This window comes from Spea bombifrons, chromosome 4, assembly GCF_027358695.1.
Source record: "Spea bombifrons isolate aSpeBom1 chromosome 4, aSpeBom1.2.pri, whole genome shotgun sequence".
Taxonomy (NCBI): Eukaryota; Metazoa; Chordata; class Amphibia; order Anura; family Pelobatidae; genus Spea; species Spea bombifrons.
The window spans coordinates 60,348,372-60,372,110 of record NC_071090.1 but is presented as its reverse complement, the minus strand read 5'-3'; positions in this window follow the sequence as shown (position 1 = coordinate 60,372,110).

The following is a 23,739-nucleotide window of genomic DNA, read 5'->3' as shown; positions in this document are numbered from 1 at the left end:
TCAATGTACATTTGAAAAATTTCTATGGCTATAAAATGTAATATTTGTGTAAATGTAGTGATTTTATTAGTGTCATCCTATGTCTAGTATGTTACATACATATTTTTAAGATATCATTCACATTTAAATGTCTAATTTTGGTCTATGAAAAACTGTTGTTTTATTTTTAACCATCGTGGTAACATACTTGGACTGCCATATGATGGTGTTTCTGCAAAAGGAAATGGAAAACAAGAGTAAATAATAAACAGTCATCGATATTAATATGCCTATGATTTTAAGGATTGTATTTTTACAAATTGTATAGAATTTCTGATAAATATATTTTAGCACCGCTTTTTGTTTTATTTAAAGAAGGCACCTTAATATTTTATTTCAAGCCTGAAAGATATTTCAGCAAACTTTCCATTACAGCAAATAAAATATTACTTTAAGATTGTAATTTCAAAGCTTTAGCATTTCACTAAACATTATTTTAATATAGATGGTATGATAATTTAGCTGTCACACCCCCTGGATATCCTTTGAAAGCGAAAATGTTTTATGGTTTGAAAGGTGGCTTTGAGTGTAGTGGGATATTATCCTTTGTGAGTGCCAGTCATACAGAGGGTATGCCTGGGCGGGGAAAGAGTTTCCTCACACAGTGCGCAGGCACCACAGCAGTGAGCTGCAGGCCTGCGTTAGGCGGCCATTGGGCCGCATAGACATCTGCACTGCCCCCCAGTGATGCTTGGCCGAACCAGTGAAATCTACAAGAGAGGTAAGGGGGTGTGGGGGAGTGAATGAATGGATGCATGAAGTGAGTAAGTGTTTAGGGACAGAAATGGGACAGACAGGCTGTTTAGAGGGGCAGAGGTGAAACAGGCAGGCTGCTTCAGGAAGGGCAGAGGTGGCACAACCAGGCTGTTTTAGGGGCAGCGGTGGCCAGGCAGGCTGTTTTATGGGCAGCGGTGGCACAGGCAGGCTGTTTTAGAGGCAGATGTGGCATGGGCAGGGTGTTTTAGGGACAGCTGCGTCACGGGCAGGCTGTTTTAGGGGCAGATGCAGCATGGGGAGGCTGTTTTAGGGGCAGCTGCGGCATGGGGAGGCTGTTTTAGGGGCAGATGCAGCACGGGGAGGCTGTTTTTGGAGCAGCTGTGGCACCAGGAGGCTGCTTCAGTGGGAGCGGCTATAAAATGTAATATCTGTCTCAATATATTGATATATCAAAGTTACAATGCTTACCTGACACAACACCTGTATATCCTATAAACACAAAAATATTTTGGAATGTAATAGAGACTTTAATAGTGTTGACCATCTCATAGGTTTTGTTGTGGGATTTCTTCATACAAAGTGGTATAAATCATTATCTATATTTATAGCATGTTACATATGTATTTAAAAAAAACATTGAAAAAATCACAGTTAAATGTTTAATTTTGATGAAGAATCATTATTTTTCCATAACCGCTGTTTTAGATTTAACCATCATGGTAACATACCTGGACCGGCATTAGGTGTTTCTGCAAAAGGAAACACAAAGCAAGAGTAAATAATAATCAGTCATCCACTGTAACCCCTTAACAAGATTTTTTTTTTTAAATCTGGTATGCTGGGAATTGTGCCCCAATAGTAGAGCCCTGCGCGGGACTACTTTTTTAATCCCTCTCCCGCGGTTTTTAATCCCGCTCCCGCAATGTGGGTGTTCCGCTCCCGCCACATTTGTGGCCAATCATGCCCGCCTCCTTACCTGATTTCCCGCGCAGTCCCGCGCGGCTGCCCTCGAGTTGTTCCCTCTTCTATTGCTCCGCCCAGGAACAAGGCGGAGTCACAGGAAGTGACGTCACATCACGTGACTCCGTTTTGTTCCTGGGCGGAGCAAGCTAGGAGACGCTGTAAGGGAGCAGCAAGAAGGCAGCCTTGCGGGACTGCGTGGGATTACCGGGACCCGCAGGTACAGTGCCTGACCGCCCGCTCCCGCCCGCAGCCCCAGCAAGACCGCCCGCGCCCGCAAGTTTTTTGGCCTCCCAGTGCAGTCCTCTACCCAGAAATAGAAAAACTGCTAAACAAAAGTAAATATTTTTTGAAAGTTGACATCCCAAAGTATTTTACCAGGGGCATTTTAATACTTTTTATTTAACTATTTTAGCACCAGTCTGTCCTAAACATCGCAGTAAAGTTTCATTTCTAACAAGCCCATTGTATCACAGTGTACAGTATTTCAGTCAGGCCCGGACTGGCCATCAGGCCCACCGGGTATTACCCGGGTCCGCCACTCTAGGAGGCCGGGCAGCAACCACCAGGGCCGGCCTTAGGGGTGTGCAGCAGCACAGGGCTTAAATTAAAACATCGGGGTTTTTTTTTTTTACTTTATTTAACATCCTCCATCTTAAATAAAGTTTTTTTTTACTTTATTTAACATGGAGGATGTTAAATAAAGTAAAAAAAAAACCCCAATGTTTTAACCCCTGTGCGGCCGCACAACCCTAAAGCCGGCCCTGGTGGGTGCTGCCCGGCCTCCTAGAGTGGCGGACCCGGTCACAGTTGCTGCTTACTCCGGCAACAAGGTAAGTAGGGTGAGGGAAGGGGGTGCAGTGAGAAGGGGCAGAGGGGTTAGATAGTGAGAAAGGGGGAGAGGGGATAGATAGTGAGAGGGGGTACATAGTGATAAGGGGGAACATAGTGAGAAGGGGCAGATAAGAAGGGGAGGGGTAGATGGGGAGAGGGGATAGTGTGAATGCGTACGAGAATGAAAAAATGTGTGGATGAATTGTGTGAATGCGTATGAGAATTAATGAATTAATGTGTGGATGAATTGCTTGAATGATTTGTGAGACTGCATTAATGAATATATGTTAATAATTTGTGTGAATAAGTAAGTGTTTGTGTCTATCATGAATGTTTAAGTGATTTGGGGAAATGCAAAGTTGGTACATGAAGGGTGGGCTTTAACAATAAATAAATAAAAATGGGCTGCTCAGTCTTAAATGCCCAGGCATAATTTTTGTCCCAGTCCGGGCCTGATTTCAGTACATTTCTTTCCCTGGGTAACTGGAATTACTGAAACAACTTGTGATTTGTATTCAGAAACACCAGCCGAATTTTGACAGATCAGTTTGTTGGGTCCAGGTCTCATCTAAGACATATTAAAGGTTCCATATTTCGTTTTAACCCCCTAAAACTATATATTTCCAAAAACTAGACAGTTTAGGGAATCTAGTTAGGGTAAGTTGACCAGATCTTTAAAATGAAATCTGAGGCCTTTTTTTAAAAATTTGCAAATGGTAAAAAAAAAAAAAATGTTTTATAAGCATATTTTCTTCAAACTATATATGCAGTTTATTTGGTATATGTTTATGAAGTCGTTGTATGATATAATATACCTTATTTCTCACATTTTGTCCATGAGATAAAAAAATACTTCCACAATTTTTTGCCAGGAAACAAATGACAAAATACACACACACCGGGACAGGCTCTGGCACACCAACACCCAAACACACACCAGGACATGTAGTGGGGAGGGGTTAGATAGTAGGGGGGGAGGGGGTAGATAGTGAGGAGGAAGGGGGGGGTAGGTAGATAGTGAGAGGGGAGAGGGGGGAGATAGTGAGGAGGTAGGGGGAGGGTGGGTAGATAGTGAGAGGGGTAGATAGTGAGGAGGTAGGGGTAGATAGTGAGGAGGGAGGGAGGGGGGAAGATAGCGATGAGGGGTATAATATCCCTTTTAATGCTTAGGTATCTAATTAGCATGTCGTCCGGTGCGTGGCAAGTTTCCAGACACAATAACGTGTTATGAAGTAACTGTGCCAATAAGGGCGGTAAACCCAAGACAAGGAGCGCAAATATTTACTCTGTGGGGGGGCTTTAGAGCGTAGTACTAAGCCTTGGATATCATTTGCTAACACCTAGACTTAGCCAAGGCTTAGTACTACGCTCCGAACGTGTATATAGTGAGGAGGGAGGGGGGTAGATAGTGAGAAGGGAGGGAGAGGGGGTAGATAGTGAGAAGGGGTAGAAAAGGGGGAAAGGTAGATAGTGAGAATGAGTGAGAGAATGAATGAATGTGTGGATGAATTGTTTGAATGAGGGAGATAATTAATGAGGTGGTGAGAATGCATTAATGAATGTGTAAATTTGCGTGAATGAGAGAGAATAAATGATTGTGTGAATTAATTATGTGAATGAAATGGTGAATTGGTGAGAGACTGTGTGTGTGTATGATAGATGTAAAATTGATTTGTGGAAAGGCAAAGATGGCACAAGTAGGATGTTTGAGCCTTGGCGACCAAGATGGCACAGGCCGGCTGTTTGGGGACGAAGTTGACTCATGCTGTGCTGTTTGGGGACAAAGATGGTAAATCCTATGTGTGTAATCAACAATAATAATAACAATATTTATATATATATATATATATACACATATATATATATATACATATATATATATATATATACATATATATATATATATATACATATATATATATATATATATATATATATATATATACATATATATATATATATATATATATATACATATATATATATATATATATATATATATATATATATTGGGTTAGTATATAGTGATAAGAGTTATGCTGCACTATTTTCAGTGTCTGGCTCAATGTATAGTGATAGGGATTACGCAGTACCACCGTCAATGTCGGCCTCAGTATATAGTGATAGGTGTTATGCTGTACCCCCATCAATGTCTGCCTCAGTATATAGTGATAGGTGTAATGCTGTACCACCGTCAATGTCTGCCTCAGTATATAGTGGTAGGTGTTATGCTGTACCAATGTCAATGTCTGCCTCAGTATATAATGATAACAGTAATGCTGTACCACTTTCAATGTCTGCGCCAGTATATAACGATAGAAGCTATGCTGTTTTAAAGTGTTGGGGGGTGCCACATACAGGATCCAACCCAGGTGCCAAATACTCTAGGTACGCCCCTGACTATGTGTAGTTATGCCCTCAGCCTGCCCCTTACTTTAGTGATTTATGTAATTCACAAGTGGGTGCTGGCTGGGGGTATCACATAAATCAATACTAAAGGGTGGCAGGGTGGTGAGATAAATATACAAAGGGGCTAGCTGGGGGCAATATACAAGGGTTTATATATTGCTGACCAGCCCAGATAAAATACTGCCCTGCAGTATGGGGGATGTATATCTGACTAGTTGGTTCCCTTCCATGGGTCCATACATCCTCCATACTGAAGGGCAGCATTTTATCTGGGATGGTCAGAAATATGTAAAACTCATGTGTCCTGGAAAACATGGCCGATGTGGTCACCCTTGTGTATTGCCCCCAGCTAGACTCACATTGTATATGTTACATACAACTTTTTGATATATCATTAAGAAATTCACATTTCAATGTGAAATTTTGGTCTATGAAGAATCACTATTTGTCTAAAATTGTTGTTTTAGTTTTAACTATTGTTTTAACATACTTGGACCGCCATATGGTGTTTCTGCAAAAGGAAACAGAAACAAGAGTAAATAATAAAGAGTCGTCCATTTTATAATGACTATGATCATAAGCATTCTAGTTTTCAATATTATATACCAATTTCAATACGTATATAAAATTTACATAGATGCATAAAACAATGCATCTTTATTTGTAATTGTGGTTATTTAAGATATCTAGTCATTTGTGCATTGTCATTCTATGATTTATTATTTTGCTTTATAATTATAGATTAGGTAAGGCTACAAACCTGGTCTTCTAGAAGATATCCCTATAATATAGAATACAAAAGTGACGTAATTAATAAATGAAGCTATATTTTTTCATGTTCATGAGAGCAAAGTTTTGAGAACATAAACATTTCTATATTATTTTGGAAATTATATATATATATTTTAGATAGTTGCATAAAGCAAAATACATCATTATTTGACCTCCAGTCTATTAATGCATTTTGATAAAGTATATTTTGTTCTCTATTAGGCAAAACCATTACAGAGGTCTAAAACAAATTCTTCTAATATGTTTCACAATTATACCTAAACAAAGTACACCGGAAAATAAAGACTGTTTAGATCAAGGGTTCAACTAACTCAACATACATTTTAAAAATTTCTATGGCTAAAAAATGTTATATTTGTTTAAATGTAGAGATTTTATTAGTGTTGTTCTTCTTGTGTTTTGTTTTAGGGGGATTTCTTCTTTTTGTGAGTGCCAATCATACAAACTGCTATGAATAATCATCATATATCTAGTATGTTACATACAACTTTTTAAGGTATCATTACGAAATTCACATTTAAATGTTAAATTTTCTTCTATGAAGAATCACTATTTGTCTAAAATTGTCGTTTTAGTTTTAATTATTGTGGTAACATACTTGGACCGCCATATGTTGTTTCTGCAAAAGGAAACACAAAACAAGAGTAAGTAATTAAAAGTCATCAATTTTATAATGCCTATGATCATAAGGATTCTAGTTTTCAATATTGTATAATAATTTCAATACGTATATAAAATTTACATAGATGCATAAAAAAATGAATCTTTATTTGACCTCTAGTCGTTTAATGCATTTTGATAGGGTATATTTTGGTCTCTATTAGGAAAAACAATTACAGATTTTTAAAACAAGTTCTGAAGCTACGTTTCACAATTTTACCAAAACAAAATACACCGGAAAACTCAGACTGTTTAGATCAAGGGTTCAACCAACTCAATGTACATTTGAAAAATTTCTATGGCTATAAAATGTAATATTTGTGTAAATGTAGTGATTTTATTAGTGTCATCCTATGTCTAGTATGTTACATACATATTTTTAAGATATCATTCACATTTAAATGTCTAATTTTGGTCTATGAAAAACTGTTGTTTTATTTTTAACCATCGTGGTAACATACTTGGACTGCCATATGATGGTGTTTCTGCAAAAGGAAATGGAAAACAAGAGTAAATAATAAACAGTCATCGATATTAATATGCCTATGATTTTAAGGATTGTATTTTTACAAATTGTATAGAATTTCTGATAAATATATTTTAGCACCGCTTTTTGTTTTATTTAAAGAAGGCACCTTAATATTTTATTTCAAGCCTGAAAGATATTTCAGCAAACTTTCCATTACAGCAAATAAAATATTACTTTAAGATTGTAATTTCAAAGCTTTAGCATTTCACTAAACATTATTTTAATATAGATGGTATGATAATTTAGCTGTCACACCCCCTGGATATCCTTTGAAAGCGAAAATGTTTTATGGTTTGAAAGGTGGCTTTGAGTGTAGTGGGATATTATCCTTTGTGAGTGCCAGTCATACAGAGGGTATGCCTGGGCGGGGAAAGAGTTTCCTCACACAGTGCGCAGGCACCACAGCAGTGAGCTGCAGGCCTGCGTTAGGCGGCCATTGGGCCGCATAGACATCTGCACTGCCCCCCAGTGATGCTTGGCCGAACCAGTGAAATCTACAAGAGAGGTAAGGGGGTGTGGGGGAGTGAATGAATGGATGCATGAAGTGAGTAAGTGTTTAGGGACAGAAATGGGACAGACAGGCTGTTTAGAGGGGCAGAGGTGAAACAGGCAGGCTGCTTCAGGAAGGGCAGAGGTGGCACAACCAGGCTGTTTTAGGGGCAGCGGTGGCCATGCAGGTTGTTTTATGGGCAGCGGTGGCACAGGCAGGCTGTTTTAGAGGCAGATGTGGCATGGGCAGGGTGTTTTAGGGACAGCTGCGTCACGGGCAGGCTGTTTTAGGGGCAGATGCAGCATGGGGAGGCTGTTTTAGGGGCAGCTGCGGCATGGGGAGGCTGTTTTAGGGGCAGATGCAGCACGGGGAGGCTGTTTTTGGAGCAGCTGTGGCACCAGGAGGCTGCTTCAGTGGGAGCGGCTATAAAATGTAATATCTGTCTCAATATATTGATATATCAAAGTTACAATGCTTACCTGACACAACACCTGTATATCCTATAAACACAAAAATATTTTGGAATGTAATAGAGACTTTAATAGTGTTGACCATCTCATAGGTTTTGTTGTGGGATTTCTTCATACAAAGTGGTATAAATCATTATCTATATTTATAGCATGTTACATATGTATTTAAAAAAAACATTGAAAAAATCACAGTTAAATGTTTAATTTTGATGAAGAATCATTATTTTTCCATAACCGCTGTTTTAGATTTAACCATCATGGTAACATACCTGGACCGGCATTAGGTGTTTCTGCAAAAGGAAACACAAAGCAAGAGTAAATAATAATCAGTCATCCACTGTAACCCCTTAACAAGATTTTTTTTTTTAAATCTGGTATGCTGGGAATTGTGCCCCAATAGTAGAGCCCTGCGCGGGACTACTTTTTTAATCCCTCTCCCGCGGTTTTTAATCCCGCTCCCGCAATGTGGGTGTTCCGCTCCCGCCACATTTGTGGCCAATCATGCCCGCCTCCTTACCTGATTTCCCGCGCAGTCCCGCGCGGCTGCCCTCGAGTTGTTCCCTCTTCTATTGCTCCGCCCAGGAACAAGGCGGAGTCACAGGAAGTGACGTCACATCACGTGACTCCGTTTTGTTCCTGGGCGGAGCAAGCTAGGAGACGCTGTAAGGGAGCAGCAAGAAGGCAGCCTTGCGGGACTGCGTGGGATTACCGGGACCCGCAGGTACAGTGCCTGACCGCCCGCTCCCGCCCGCAGCCCCAGCAAGACCGCCCGCGCCCGCAAGTTTTTTGGCCTCCCAGTGCAGTCCTCTACCCAGAAATAGAAAAACTGCTAAACAAAAGTAAATATTTTTTGAAAGTTGACATCCCAAAGTATTTTACCAGGGGCATTTTAATACTTTTTATTTAACTATTTTAGCACCAGTCTGTCCTAAACATCGCAGTAAAGTTTCATTTCTAACAAGCCCATTGTATCACAGTGTACAGTATTTCAGTCAGGCCCGGACTGGCCATCAGGCCCACCGGGTATTACCCGGGTCCGCCACTCTAGGAGGCCGGGCAGCAACCACCAGGGCCGGCCTTAGGGGTGTGCAGCAGCACAGGGCTTAAATTAAAACATCGGGGTTTTTTTTTTTACTTTATTTAACATCCTCCATCTTAAATAAAGTTTTTTTTTACTTTATTTAACATGGAGGATGTTAAATAAAGTAAAAAAAAAACCCCAATGTTTTAACCCCTGTGCGGCCGCACAACCCTAAAGCCGGCCCTGGTGGGTGCTGCCCGGCCTCCTAGAGTGGCGGACCCGGTCACAGTTGCTGCTTACTCCGGCAACAAGGTAAGTAGGGTGAGGGAAGGGGGTGCAGTGAGAAGGGGCAGAGGGGTTAGATAGTGAGAAAGGGGGAGAGGGGATAGATAGTGAGAGGGGGTACATAGTGATAAGGGGGAACATAGTGAGAAGGGGCAGATAAGAAGGGGAGGGGTAGATGGGGAGAGGGGATAGTGTGAATGCGTACGAGAATGAAAAAATGTGTGGATGAATTGTGTGAATGCGTATGAGAATTAATGAATTAATGTGTGGATGAATTGCTTGAATGATTTGTGAGACTGCATTAATGAATATATGTTAATAATTTGTGTGAATAAGTAAGTGTTTGTGTCTATCATGAATGTTTAAGTGATTTGGGGAAATGCAAAGTTGGTACATGAAGGGTGGGCTTTAACAATAAATAAATAAATAAAAATGGGCTGCTCAGTCTTAAATGCCCAGGCATAATTTTTGTCCCAGTCCGGGCCTGATTTCAGTACATTTCTTTCCCTGGGTAACTGGAATTACTGAAACAACTTGTGATTTGTATTCAGAAACACCAGCCGAATTTTGACAGATCAGTTTGTTGGGTCCAGGTCTCATCTAAGACATATTAAAGGTTCCATATTTCGTTTTAACCCCCTAAAACTATATATTTCCAAAAACTAGACAGTTTAGGGAATCTAGTTAGGGTAAGTTGACCAGATCTTTAAAATGAAATCTGAGGCCTTTTTTAAAAAATTTGCAAATGGTAAAAAAAAAAAAAAATGTTTTATAAGCATATTTTCTTCAAACTATATATGCAGTTTATTTGGTATATGTTTATGAAGTCGTTGTATGATATAATATACCTTATTTCTCACATTTTGTCCATGAGATAAAAAAATACTTCCACAATTTTTTGCCAGGAAACAAATGACAAAATACACACACACCGGGACAGGCTCTGGCACACCAACACCCAAACACACACCAGGACAGGTAGTGGGGAGGGGTTAGATAGTAGGGGGGGAGGGGGTAGATAGTGAGGAGGAAGGGGGGGGTAGGTAGATAGTGAGAGGGGAGAGGGGGGAGATAGTGAGGAGGTAGGGGGAGGGTGGGTAGATAGTGAGAGGGGTAGATAGTGAGGAGGTAGGGGGTAGATAGTGAGGAGGGAGGGAGGGGGGAAGATAGCGATGAGGGGTATAATATCCCTTTTAATGCTTAGGTATCTAATTAGCATGTCGTCCGGTGCGTGGCAAGTTTCCAGACACAATAACGTGTTATGAAGTAACTGTGCCAATAAGGGCGGTAAACCCAAGACAAGGAGCGCAAATATTTACTCTGTGGGGGGGCTTTAGAGCGTAGTACTAAGCCTTGGATATCATTTGCTAACACCTAGACTTAGCCAAGGCTTAGTACTACGCTCCGAACGTGTATATAGTGAGGAGGGAGGGGGGTAGATAGTGAGAAGGGAGGGAGAGGGGGTAGATAGTGAGAAGGGGTAGAAAAGGGGGAAAGGTAGATAGTGAGAATGAGTGAGAGAATGAATGAATGTGTGGATGAATTGTTTGAATGAGGGAGATAATTAATGAGGTGGTGAGAATGCATTAATGAATGTGTAAATTTGCGTGAATGAGAGAGAATAAATGATTGTGTGAATTAATTATGTGAATGAAATGGTGAATTGGTGAGAGACTGTGTGTGTGTATGATAGATGTAAAATTGATTTGTGGAAAGGCAAAGATGGCACAAGTAGGATGTTTGAGCCTTGGCGACCAAGATGGCACAGGCCGGCTGTTTGGGGACGAAGTTGACTCATGCTGTGCTGTTTGGGGACAAAGATGGTAAATCCTATGTGTGTAATCAACAATAATAATAACAATATTTATATATATATATATATATATATATACACATATATATATATATATACATATATATATATATATATACATATATATATATATATATATACATATATATATATATATATATATATATATATATATATATACATATATATATATATATATATATATACATATATATATATATATATATATATATATATATATATATATATATATTGGGTTAGTATATAGTGATAAGAGTTATGCTGCACTATTTTCAGTGTCTGGCTCAATGTATAGTGATAGGGATTACGCAGTACCACCGTCAATGTCGGCCTCAGTATATAGTGATAGGTGTTATGCTGTACCCCCATCAATGTCTGCCTCAGTATATAGTGATAGGTGTAATGCTGTACCACCGTCAATGTCTGCCTCAGTATATAGTGGTAGGTGTTATGCTGTACCAATGTCAATGTCTGCCTCAGTATATAATGATAACAGTAATGCTGTACCACTTTCAATGTCTGCGCCAGTATATAACGATAGAAGCTATGCTGTTTTAAAGTGTTGGGGGGTGCCACATACAGGATCCAACCCAGGTGCCAAATACTCTAGGTACGCCCCTGACTATGTGTAGTTATGCCCTCAGCCTGCCCCTTACTTTAGTGATTTATGTAATTCACAAGTGGGTGCTGGCTGGGGGTATCACATAAATCAATACTAAAGGGTGGCAGGGTGGTGAGATAAATATACAAAGGGGCTAGCTGGGGGCAATATACAAGGGTTTATATATTGCTGACCAGCCCAGATAAAATACTGCCCTGCAGTATGGGGGATGTATATCTGACTAGTTGGTTCCCTTCCATGGGTCCATACATCCTCCATACTGAAGGGCAGCATTTTATCTGGGATGGTCAGAAATATGTAAAACTCATGTGTCCTGGAAAACATGGCCGATGTGGTCACCCTTGTGTATTGCCCCCAGCTAGACTCACATTGTATATGTTACATACAACTTTTTGATATATCATTAAGAAATTCACATTTCAATGTGAAATTTTGGTCTATGAAGAATCACTATTTGTCTAAAATTGTTGTTTTAGTTTTAACTATTGTTTTAACATACTTGGACCGCCATATGGTGTTTCTGCAAAAGGAAACAGAAACAAGAGTAAATAATAAAGAGTCGTCCATTTTATAATGACTATGATCATAAGGATTCTAGTTTTCAATATTGTATACCAATTTCAATACATATATAACATTTACATAGATGCATAAAAAATGCATCTTTATTTGTAATTGTGGTTATTTAAGATATCTAGTCATTTGTGCATTGTCATTCTATGATATATTATTTTGTTTTATAATTATAGATTAGGTAAGGCTACAAACCTGGTCTTCCAGACGATATCCCTATAATATAGAATACAAAAGTGACGTAATTAATAAATGAAGCCATATTTTTTCATGTTCATGAGAGCAAAGTTTTGAGAACATAAACATTTCTATATTATTTTGGAAATTATATATATTTTAGATAGTTGCATAAAGCAAAATACATCATTATTTGACCTCCAGTCTATTAATGCATTTTGATAAAGTGTATTTTGTTCTCTATTAGGCAAAACCATTACAGAGGTCTAAAACAAATTTTCCTAATATGTTTCACAATTATACCAAAACAAAGTACACGGGAAAATAAAGACTTTTTGGATCAAGGGTTCAACTAACTCAACATACATTTAAAAAATTTCTATGGCTAAAAATGTAATATTTGTTTAAATGTAGAGATTTTATTAGTTTTCTTCTCGTGTTTTGTTTTAGTGGGATTTCATCTTTTTGTGAGTGCCAATCATACAAACTGCTATGAATAATCATCATATATCTAGTATGTTACATACAACTTTTTAAGATATCATTAAGAAATTCACATTTAAATGTTAAATTTTCATCTATGAAGAATCACTATTTGTCTAAAATTGCCGTTTTAATTATTGTGTTAACGTACTTGGACGGCTATATGTTGTTTCTGCAAAAGGAAATACAAAACAAGAGTAAATAATAAAGAGTCGTCCATTTTATAATGCCTATGATCATCAGGATTCTAGTTTTCAATATTGTATACCAATTTCAATACGTATATAAAATTTACATAGATGCATTAAAAAATGCATCTTTATTTGACCTCTAGTCATTTAATGCATTTTGATCAAATGTATTTTGTTCTCTATTAGGAAAAATAATAACAGAGGTCTAAAGCAAATTCCCACAATATATTTCACAATTTTACCAAAACAAAGTACACCTGAAAATTCAGACTGTTTAGACCAAGGGTTCAACCAATTCAAAATACATTTGAAAAATGTCTATGGCTATAAAATGTAATATTTGTTTAAATGTACAGATTTTATTAGTGTTCTTCTCGTGTTTTCTTTTAGTGGGATTTCTTCTTTTTGTGAGTGCCAATCATACAAACTGCTATGAATAATCATCATATATCTAGTATGTTACATACAACTTTTTAAGATATCAGTAAGAAATTCACATTTCAATGTTAAATTTTCGTCTATGAAGAATCACTATTTGTCTAAAATTGCCGTTTTAGTTTTAATTATTGTGTTAACGTACTTGGACCGCTATATGTTGTTTCTGCAAAAGGAAACACAAAACAAGAGTAAATAATAACGAGTTGTCCATTTTATAATGCCTATGATCATAAGGAATCTAGTTTTCAATATTGTATAATAATTTCAATACGTATATAAAATTTACATAGATGCATAAAAAATGCATCTTTATTTGACCTCTAGTCGTTTAATGCATTTTGATAGGGTATATTTTGGACTCTTAGGAAAAACAATTACAGGTTTTTAAAACAAGTTCTGACACTACGTTTCACAATTTTACCAAAACAAAATACACCGGAAAACTCAGACTGTTTAGATCAAGGGTTCAACCAACTCAATGTACATCTGAAAAATTTCTATGGCTATAAAATGTAATATTTGTTTAAATGTAGTGATTTTATTAGTGTCATCCTATGTCTAGTATGTTACATACATATTTTTAAGATATCATTCACATTTAAATGTCTAATTTTGGTCTATGAAAAACCATAAAACTGTTGTTTTATTTTTAACCATCGTGGTAACATACTTGGACCGCCATATGATGGTGTTTCTGCAAAAGGAAATGGAAAACAAGAGTAAATAATAAACAGTCATCGATATTAATATGCCTATGATTCTAAGGATTGTATTTTTAAAAATTGTATAGAATTTCTGCTAAATATATTTTAGCACCACTTTTTATTGTTTTATTTAAAGAAGGCACCTTAATATTTTATTTTAAGCCTGAAAGATATTTCTGAAAACTTTCCATTACAGCAAATAAAATATTACTTTAAGATTGTAATTTCAAAGCTTTAGCATTTCACTAAACATTATTTTAATATAGATGGTATGATAATTTAGCTGTCACACCCCCTGGATATCCTTTGAAAGCGAAAATGTTTTATGGTTTGAAAGGTGGCTTTGAGTGTAGTGGAATATTATCCTTTGTGAGTGCCAGTCATACAGAGGGTATGCCTGGGCGGGGAAAGAGTTTCCTCACACAGTGTGCGGGCACCACAGCAGTGAGCTGCAGGCCAGCGTTAGGCGGCCGTTGGGCCGCATAGACATCTGCACTGCCCCCCAGTGATGCTTGGCCGAACCAGTGAAATCTACAAGAGAGGTAAGGGGGTGTGGGGGAATGAATGAATGAATGAATGCATGAAGTGAGTAAGTGTTTAGGGACAGAAATGGGACAGACAGGCTGTTTAGAGGGGCAGAGGTGAAACAGGCAGGCTGCTTCAGGAAGGGCAGAGGTGGCACAACCAGGGTGTTTTAGGGGCAGCGGTGGCCAGGCAGGCTGTTTTATGGGCAGCGGTGGCACAGGCAGGCTGTTTTAGAGGCAGATGTGGCATGAGCAGGGTGTTTTAGGGACAGCTGCGTCACAGGCAGGCTGTTTTAGGGGCAGATGCAGCATGGGGAGGCTGTTTTAGGGGCAGCTGCGGCATGGGGAGGCTGTTTTAGGGGCAGATGCAGCACGGGGAGGTTGTTTTTGGAGCAGCTGTGGCACCAGGAGGCTGCTTCAGTGGGAGCGGCTATAAAATGTAGTATCTGTCTCAATATATTGATATATCAAAGTTACAATGCTTACCTGACACAACACCTGTATATCCTATAAAAACAAAAATATTTTGGAATGTAATAGAGACTTTAATAGTGTTGATCATCTCATAGGTTTTGTTGTGAGATTCCTTCATACAAAGTGGTATAAATCATTATCTACATTTATAGCATGTAACATATGTATTTAAAAAAAAACATTGAAAAATTCATAGTTAAATGTTTAATTTTGATCTATGAAGAATCATTATTTTTCCATAACCGCTGTTTTAGATTTAACCATCATGGTAACATACCTGGACCGGCATTAGGTGTATCTGCAAAAGAAAACCCAAAGCAAGAGTAAATAATAATTAGTCATCCACTGTAACCCCTTAACAAGATTTTTTTTTTAAATCTGGTATGCTGGGAATTGTGCCCCAATAGCACCCAGAAATAGAAAAAACTGCTAAACAAAAGTAAATATTTTTTGAAAGTTGACATCCCAAAGTATTTTACCAGGGGCATTTTAATACTTTTTATTTAACTATTTTAGCGCCAATCTGTCCTAAACATCGCAGTAAAGTTTCATTTCTAACAAACCCATTGTATCCAAATACAGTATTTCAGTCAGGCCCAGACTGGCCATCGGGCCCACCGGGCATTTGCCCGGTGGGCCGGGCGGCCCGTGGCCGGATTGACGTAGGGGCTGATGGAGCTGCAGCTCCAGGCCCCTACCTTAAAATAGGCCCAGTCAGTCCGGTCCTGACTGGTCCTGACTGGGCCTCTACGGCCGCATTAACGCAGGGCATAAGGGGCACCCGCCCCTTAAGCCCCCAGCAACTGCGGTCGGGTCCGCCACTCTAGGAGGCTGGGCAGCACCCACCAGGGCCGGCCTTAGGGGTGTGCGGCCGCACAGGGCTTAAATTAAAACATCGGGTTTTTTTTTTTACTTTATTTAACATCCTCCATGTTAAATAAAGTTTTTTTTTAATGTGATAGGAGTGTGATTGCTGTTAACAATCATATATATATATATATATATATATATATATAATATATTAATATTGTTATTGAATTTTTTGTCCTATTTTGCTGTGTTACTTACTTTAAATAAAAGTGTGAGATTTTTTTTCTGGTGGGGGTCATATTTGGTTTCGGACAAGTAAATGCTGGATTTTCGGTTTCAGTCCAGAATTTTCGTTTTGGTGCATCCCTAAGCCAGACAATGAAGTGGTAGGCCTACACCACATCAATGTTTGGGTTAGTATATAGTGATAGGAGTTATGCTGCACTATTTTCAGTGTCTGACTCAATGTATAGTGATAGGGATTACGCTGTACCACCGTCAATGCCTGCCTCAGTATATAGTGTTAGGAGTTATGCTGTACCCCCGTCAATGTCGACCTCAGTATATAGTGATAGGTGTTATGCTGTACCCCCATCAATGTCTGCCTCAGTATATAGTGATAGGTGTAATGCTGTACCACCGTCAATGTCGGCCTCAGTATATAGTGATAGGTGTTATGCTGTACCCCCATCAATGTCTGCCTCAGTATATAGTGATAGGTGTAATGCTGTACCACCGTCAATGTCTGCCTCAGTATATAGTGGTAGGTGTTATGCTGTACCAACGTCAATGTCTGCCTCAGTATATAATGATAACAGTAATGCTGTACCACTTTCAATGTCTGCGCCAGTATATAACGATAGAAGCTATGCTGTTTTAAAGTGTTGGGGGGGTGCCACATACAGGATCCGCCCCAGGTGCCAAATACTCTAGGTGTCAGGATTCCACCCTACTAGCCCGGACCATGGATGATTTATTTTGCTGTAATGTCCTGCTGCTACCATTAGTGGCCACCCTCCCCCTCCCTCTGGAGTGCTCAGGATCAGATTATCAGGTCAGCTGAGTCTGATCACCTGAGTAGAACCTGCCTTTATTAAGCTGCCCTGCCCTTTAGTCAGGGCCTTTGCATTGGAGTGTTTAGACCGCTCTGTTTTGGCCTTGAACCAGTGCCTGTACCTGGACTACCTGCCTGTACCTGTACTTCTGCCGTCTGCCCATCCAGTGGGCTTCTTGCCGTCTGCCCATCCAGTGGGCTTCCTGCCGCCTGCCCTGCCAGTGCGCTACCTGCCGCCTGCCGTGCCAGTGGGCTTCCTGCCGTCAGCCCTGACAGTGGGCTTCCTGCCGTCAGCCCATCCAGTGGACCTCCGTACCCGTCAGCCCGGCCAGTGGGCCTCCGTACCTGTCTGCCCTGCCAGTGGGCTTCCTGCCGTCAGCCCATCCAGTGGGCCTCCGTATCCGTCAGCCCTGCCAGTGGGCATCCTGCCTAGAGACTTACTGCCTTTACTTGCTGGTCCTATCAACTTCATCAATACAGTACCTTTCCAAGTATTCTGTTTGTACTGTGTTTCATTGCGCCTGTCCGTACCATCCCACTTACCGTCATGCATCATGGGGTACAAACGGAACCCCTTGTATCCCCTGCTACTGGGCTCCTACCGACCTGCTTACCTGGGTCGTGACACTAGGTACGCCCCTGACTATGTGTATTTATGCCCTCAGCCTGCCCCTTACTTTATGATTTATGTAATTCACAAGTGGGTGCTGGCTGGGGGTATCACATAAATCAATACTAAAGGGGGGCTGGGATAAATATACAAAGGGGCTAGCTGGGGGCAATACACAAGGGTTTACATATTGCTGACCAGCCCAGATAAAATACTGCCCTGCAGTATGGGGGATGTATATCCATGGGTCCATACATCCTCCATACTGCAGGGCAGCATTTTATCTGGGATGGTCAGCAATATGTAAAACTCATGTGTCCTGGAAAACATGGCCGATGTGGTCACCCTTGTGTATTGCCCCCAGCTAGACTCCCATTGTATATGTTACATACAACTTTTTAATATATCATTAAGAAATTCACATTTAAATGTTACATTTTGGTCTATGAAGATTCACTATTTGTCTAAAATTGTTGTTTTAGTTTTAACTATTGTTTTAACATACTTGGACCGCCATATGTTGTTTCTGCAAAAGGAAACAGAAAACAAGAGTAAATAATAAAGAGTCGTCCATTTTATAATGACTATGATCATAAGGATTCTAGTTTTCAATATTGTATACTAATTTCAATACATATATAACATTTACATAGATGCATAAAAAAATGCATCTTTATTTGTAATTGTGGTTATTTAAGATATCTAGTCATTTGTGCATTGTCATTCTATGATATATTATTTTGTTTTATAATTATAGATTAGGTAAGGCTACAAACCTGGTCTTCCAGACGATATCCCTATAATATAGGATACAAAAGTGATGTAATTAATAAATGAAGCCATATTTTTTCATGTTCATGAGAGCAAAGTTTTGAGAACATAAACATTTCTATATTATTTTGGAAATTATATGTATATATTTTAGATAGTTGCATAAAGCAAAATACATCATTATTTGACCTCCAGTCTATTAATGCATTTTGATAAAGTGTATTTTGTTCTCTATTAGGCAAAACCATTACAGAGGTCTAAAACAAATTCTCCTAATATGTTTCACAATTATACCAAAACAAAGTACACGGGAAAATAAAGACTTTTTAGATCAAGGGTTCAACTAACTCAACATACATTTAAAAAATTTCTATGGCTATAAAATGTAATATTTGTTTAAATGTAGAGATTTTATTAGTGTTGTTCTTCTAGTGTTTTGTTTTAGGGGGATTTCATCTTTTTGTGAGTGCCAATCATACAAACTGCTATGAATAATCATCATATATCTAGTATGTTACATACAACTTTTTAAGATATCAGTAAGAAATTCACATTTCAATGTTAAATTTTCGTCTATGAAGAATCACTATTTGTCTAAAATTGCCGTTATTGTGTTAACGTACATGGACCGCTATATGTTGTTTCTGCAAAAGGAAATACAAAACAAGAGTAAATAATAAAGAGTCGTCCATTTTATAATGCCTATGATCATCAGGATTCTAGTTTTCAATATTGTATACCAATTTCAATACATATATAAAATTTACATAGATGCATTAAAAAATGAATCTTTATTTGACCTCTAGTCATTTAATGCATTTTGATCAAATTTATTTTGTTCTCTATTAGGAAAAATAATAACAGAGGTCTAAAGCAAATTCCCACAATATATTTCACAATTTTACCAAAACAAAGTACACCTGAAAATTCATGGCTATAAAATGTAATATTTGTTTAAATGTACAGATTTTATTAGTGTTGTTCTTCTCGTGTTTTCTTTTAGTGGGATTTCTTCTTTTTGTGAGTGCCAATCATACAAACTGCTATGAATAATCACCACATGTCTAGTATGTTACATACAACTTTTTAAGATATCATTAAGAAATTAACATTTAAATGTTAAATTTGTCTATGAAGAATCACTATTTGGCTAAAATTTTTGTTTTAGTTTTAATTATTGTGGTAACATACTTGGACTTCCATATGTTGTTTCTGCAAAAGGAAACACAAAACAAGAGTAAATAATAACGAGTTGTCCATTTTATAATGCCTATGATCATAAGGAATCTAGTTTTCAATATTGTATACCAATTTCAATACGCATATAAAATTTAAATCGTTGCATAAGAACATGCATTTTTATTTGACCTCCAGTCGTTTAATGCATTTTGATAGGGTATATTTTGGACTCTTAGGAAAAACAATTACAGGTTTTTAAAACAAGTTCTGACACTACGTTTCACAATTTTACCAAAACAAAATACACCGGAAAACTCAGACTGTTTAGATCAAGGGTTCAACCAAATCAATGTACATCTGAAAAATTTCTATGGCTATAAAATGTAATATTTGTTTAAATGTAGTGATTTTATTAGTGTCATCCTATGTCTAGTATGTTACATACATATTTTTAAGATATCATTCACATTTAAATGTCTAATTTTGGTCTATGAAAAACCATAAAACTGTTGTTTTATTTTTAACCATCGTGGTAACATACTTGGACCGCCATATGATGGTGTTTCTGCAAAAGGAAATGGAAAACAAGAGTAAATAATAAACAGTCATCGATATTAATATGCCTATGATTCTAAGGATTGTATTTTTAAAAATTGTATAGAATTTCTGATAAATATATTTTAGCACCACTTTTTATTGTTTTATTTAAAGAAGGCACCTTAATATTTTATTTTAAGCCTGAAAGATATTTCTGAAAACTTTCCATTACAGCAAATAATATATTACTTTAAGATTGTAATTTCAAAGCTTTAGCATTTCACTAAACATTATTTTAATATAGAAGGTATGATAATTTAGCTGTCACACCCCCTGGAAATCCTTTGAAAGCGAAAATGTTTTATGGTTTGAAAGGTGGCTTTGAGTGTAGTGGGATATTATCCTTTGTGAGTGCCAGTCATACAGAGGGTATGCCTGGGCGGGGAAAGAGTTTCCTCACACAGTGCGCGGGCACCACAGCAGTGAGCTGCAGGCCTGCGTTAGGCGGCCGTTGGGCCGCATAGACATCTGCACTGCCCCCCAGTGATGCTTGGCCGAACCAGTGAAATCTACAAGAGAGGTAAGGGGGTGTGGGGGAGTGAATGAATGGATGCATGAAGTGAGTAAGTGTTTAGGGACAGAAATGGGACAGACAGGCTGTTTAGAGGGGCAGAGGTGAAACAGGCAGGCTGCTTCAGGAAGGGCAGAGGTGGCACAACCAGGGTGTTTTAGGGGCAGCGGTGGCCAGGCAGGCTGTTTTATGGGCAGCGGTGGCACAGGCAGGCTGTTTTAGAGGCAGATGTGGCATGGGCAGGGTGTTTTAGGGACAGCTGCGTCACAGGCAGGCTGTTTTTGGGGCAGATGCAGCATGGGGAGGCTGTTTTAGGGGCAGCTGCGGCATGGGGAGGCAGTTTTAGGGGCAGATGCAGCACGGGGAGGTTGTTTTTGGAGCAGCTGTGGCACCAGGAGGCTGCTTCAGTGGGAGCGGCTATAAAATGTAGTATCTGTCTCAATATATTGATATATCAAAGTTACAATGCTTACCTGACACAACACCTGTATATCCTATAAAAACAAAAATATTTTGGAATGTAATAGAGACTTTAATAGGGTTGATCATCTCATAGGTTTTGTTGTGAGATTCCTTCATACAAAGTGGTATAAATCATTTATAGCATGTAACATATGTATTTAAAAAAAACATTGAAAAATTCACAGTTAAATGTTTAATTTTGATCTATGAAGAATCATTATTTTTCCATAACCGCTGTTTTAGATTTAACCATCATGGTAACATACCTGGACCGGCATTAGGTGTATCTGCAAAAGAAAACCCAAAGCAAGAGTAAATAATAATTAGTCATCAACTGTAACCCCTTAACAAGATTTTTTTTTTTAAATCTGGTATGCTGGGAATTGTGCCCCAATAGCACCCAGAAATAGAAAAAACTGCTAAACAAAAGTAAATATTTTTTGAAAGTTGACATCCCAAAGTATTTTACCAGGGGCATTTTAATACTTTTTATTTAACTATTTTAGCGCCAATCTGTCCTAAACATCGCAGTAAAGTTTCATTTCTAACAAACCCATTGTATCCAAATATAGTATTTCAGTCAGGCCCAGACTGGCCATCGGGCCCACCGGGCATTTGCCCGGTGGGCCGGGCGGCCCGTGGCCGGATTGACGTAGGGGCTGATGGAGCTGCAGCTCCAGGCCCCTACCTTAAAATAGGCCCAGTCAGTCCGGTCCTGACTGGTCCTGACTGGGCCTCTACGGCCGCATTAACGCAGGGCATAAGGGGCACCCGCCCCTTAAGCCCGCAGCAACTGCGGTCGCGTCCGCCACTCTAGGAGGCTGGGCAGCACCCACCAGGGCCGGCCTTAGGGGTGTGCGGCCGCACAGGGCTTAAATTAAAACATCGGGTTTTTTTTTTTACTTTATTTAACATCCTCCATGTAAAATAAAGTTTTTTTTTAATGTGATAGGAGTGTGATTGCTGTTAACAATCATATATATATATATATATATATATATATAATATATTAATTTTGTTATTGAATTTTTTGTCCTATTTTGCTGTGTTACTTACTTTAAATAAAAGTGTGAGATTTTTTTTCTGGTGGGGGTATTATTTGGTTTCGGACAAGTAAATGCTGGATTTCCGGTTTCAGTCCAGAATTTTCGTTTTGGTGCATCCCTAAGCCAGACAATGAAGTGGTAGGCCTACACCACATCAATGTTTGGGTTAGTATATAGTGATAGAAGTTATGCTGCACTATTTTCAGTGTCTGACTCAATGTATAGTGATAGGGATTACGCTGTACCACCGTCAATGCCTGCCTCAGTATATAGTGTTAGGAGTTATGCTGTACCCCCGTCAATGTCGACCTCAGTATATAGTGATAGGTGTTATGCTGTACCCCCATCAATGTCTGCCTCAGTATATAGTGATAGGTGTAATGCTGTACCACCGTCAATGTCGGCCTCAGTATATAGTGATAGGTGTTATGCTGTACCCCCATCAATGTCTGCCTCAGTATATAGTGATAGGTGTAATTCTGTACCTCCGTCAATGTCTGCCTCAGTATATAGTGGTAGGTGTTATGCTGTACCAACGTCAATGTCTGCCTCAGTATATAATGATAACAGTAATGCTGTACCACTTTCAATGTCTGCGCCAGTATATAACGATAGAAGCTATGCTGTTTTAAAGTGTTGGGGGGGGTGCCACATACAGGATCCGCCCCAGGTGCCAAATACTCTAGGTGTCAGGATTCCACCCTACTAGCCCGGACCATGGATGATTTATTTTGCTGTAATGTCCTGCTGCTACCATTAGTGGCCATCCTCCCCCTCCCTCTGGAGTGCTCAGGATCAGATTATCAGGTCAGCTGAGTCTGATCACCTGAGTAGAACCTGCCTTTATTAACCTGCCCTGCCTTTTAGTCAGGGCCTTTGCATTGGAGTGTTTAGACCGCTCTGTTTTGGCCTTGAACCAGTGCCTGTACCTGGACTACCTGCCTGTACCTGCACTCCTGCCGTCTGCCGTCTGCCAATCCAGTGGGCTTCCTGCCGTCTGCCCATCCAGTGGGCTTCCTGCCGTCTGCCCATCCAGTGGGCTACCTGCCGCCTGCCGTGCCAGTGGGCTTCCTGCCGTCAGCCCTGACAGTGGGCTTCCTGCCGTCAGCCCTGCCAGTGGGCTTCCTGCCGTCAGCCCTGCCAGTGGGCCTCCGTACCCGTCTGCCCTGCCAGTGGGCTTCCTGCCGTCAGCCCATCCAGTGGACCTCCGTACCCGTCAGCCCGGCCAGTGGGCCTCCGTACCTGTCTGCCCTGCCAGTGGGCTTCCTGCCGTCAGCCCATCCAGTGGGCCTCCGTATCCGTCAGCCCTGCCAGTGGGCATCCTGCCTAGAGACTTACTGCCTTTACTTGCTGGTCCTATCAACTTCATCAATACAGTACCTTTCCAAGTATTCTGTTTGTACTGTGTTTCATTGCGCCTGTCCGTACCATCCCACTTACCGTCATGCATCATGGGGTACAAACGGAACCCCT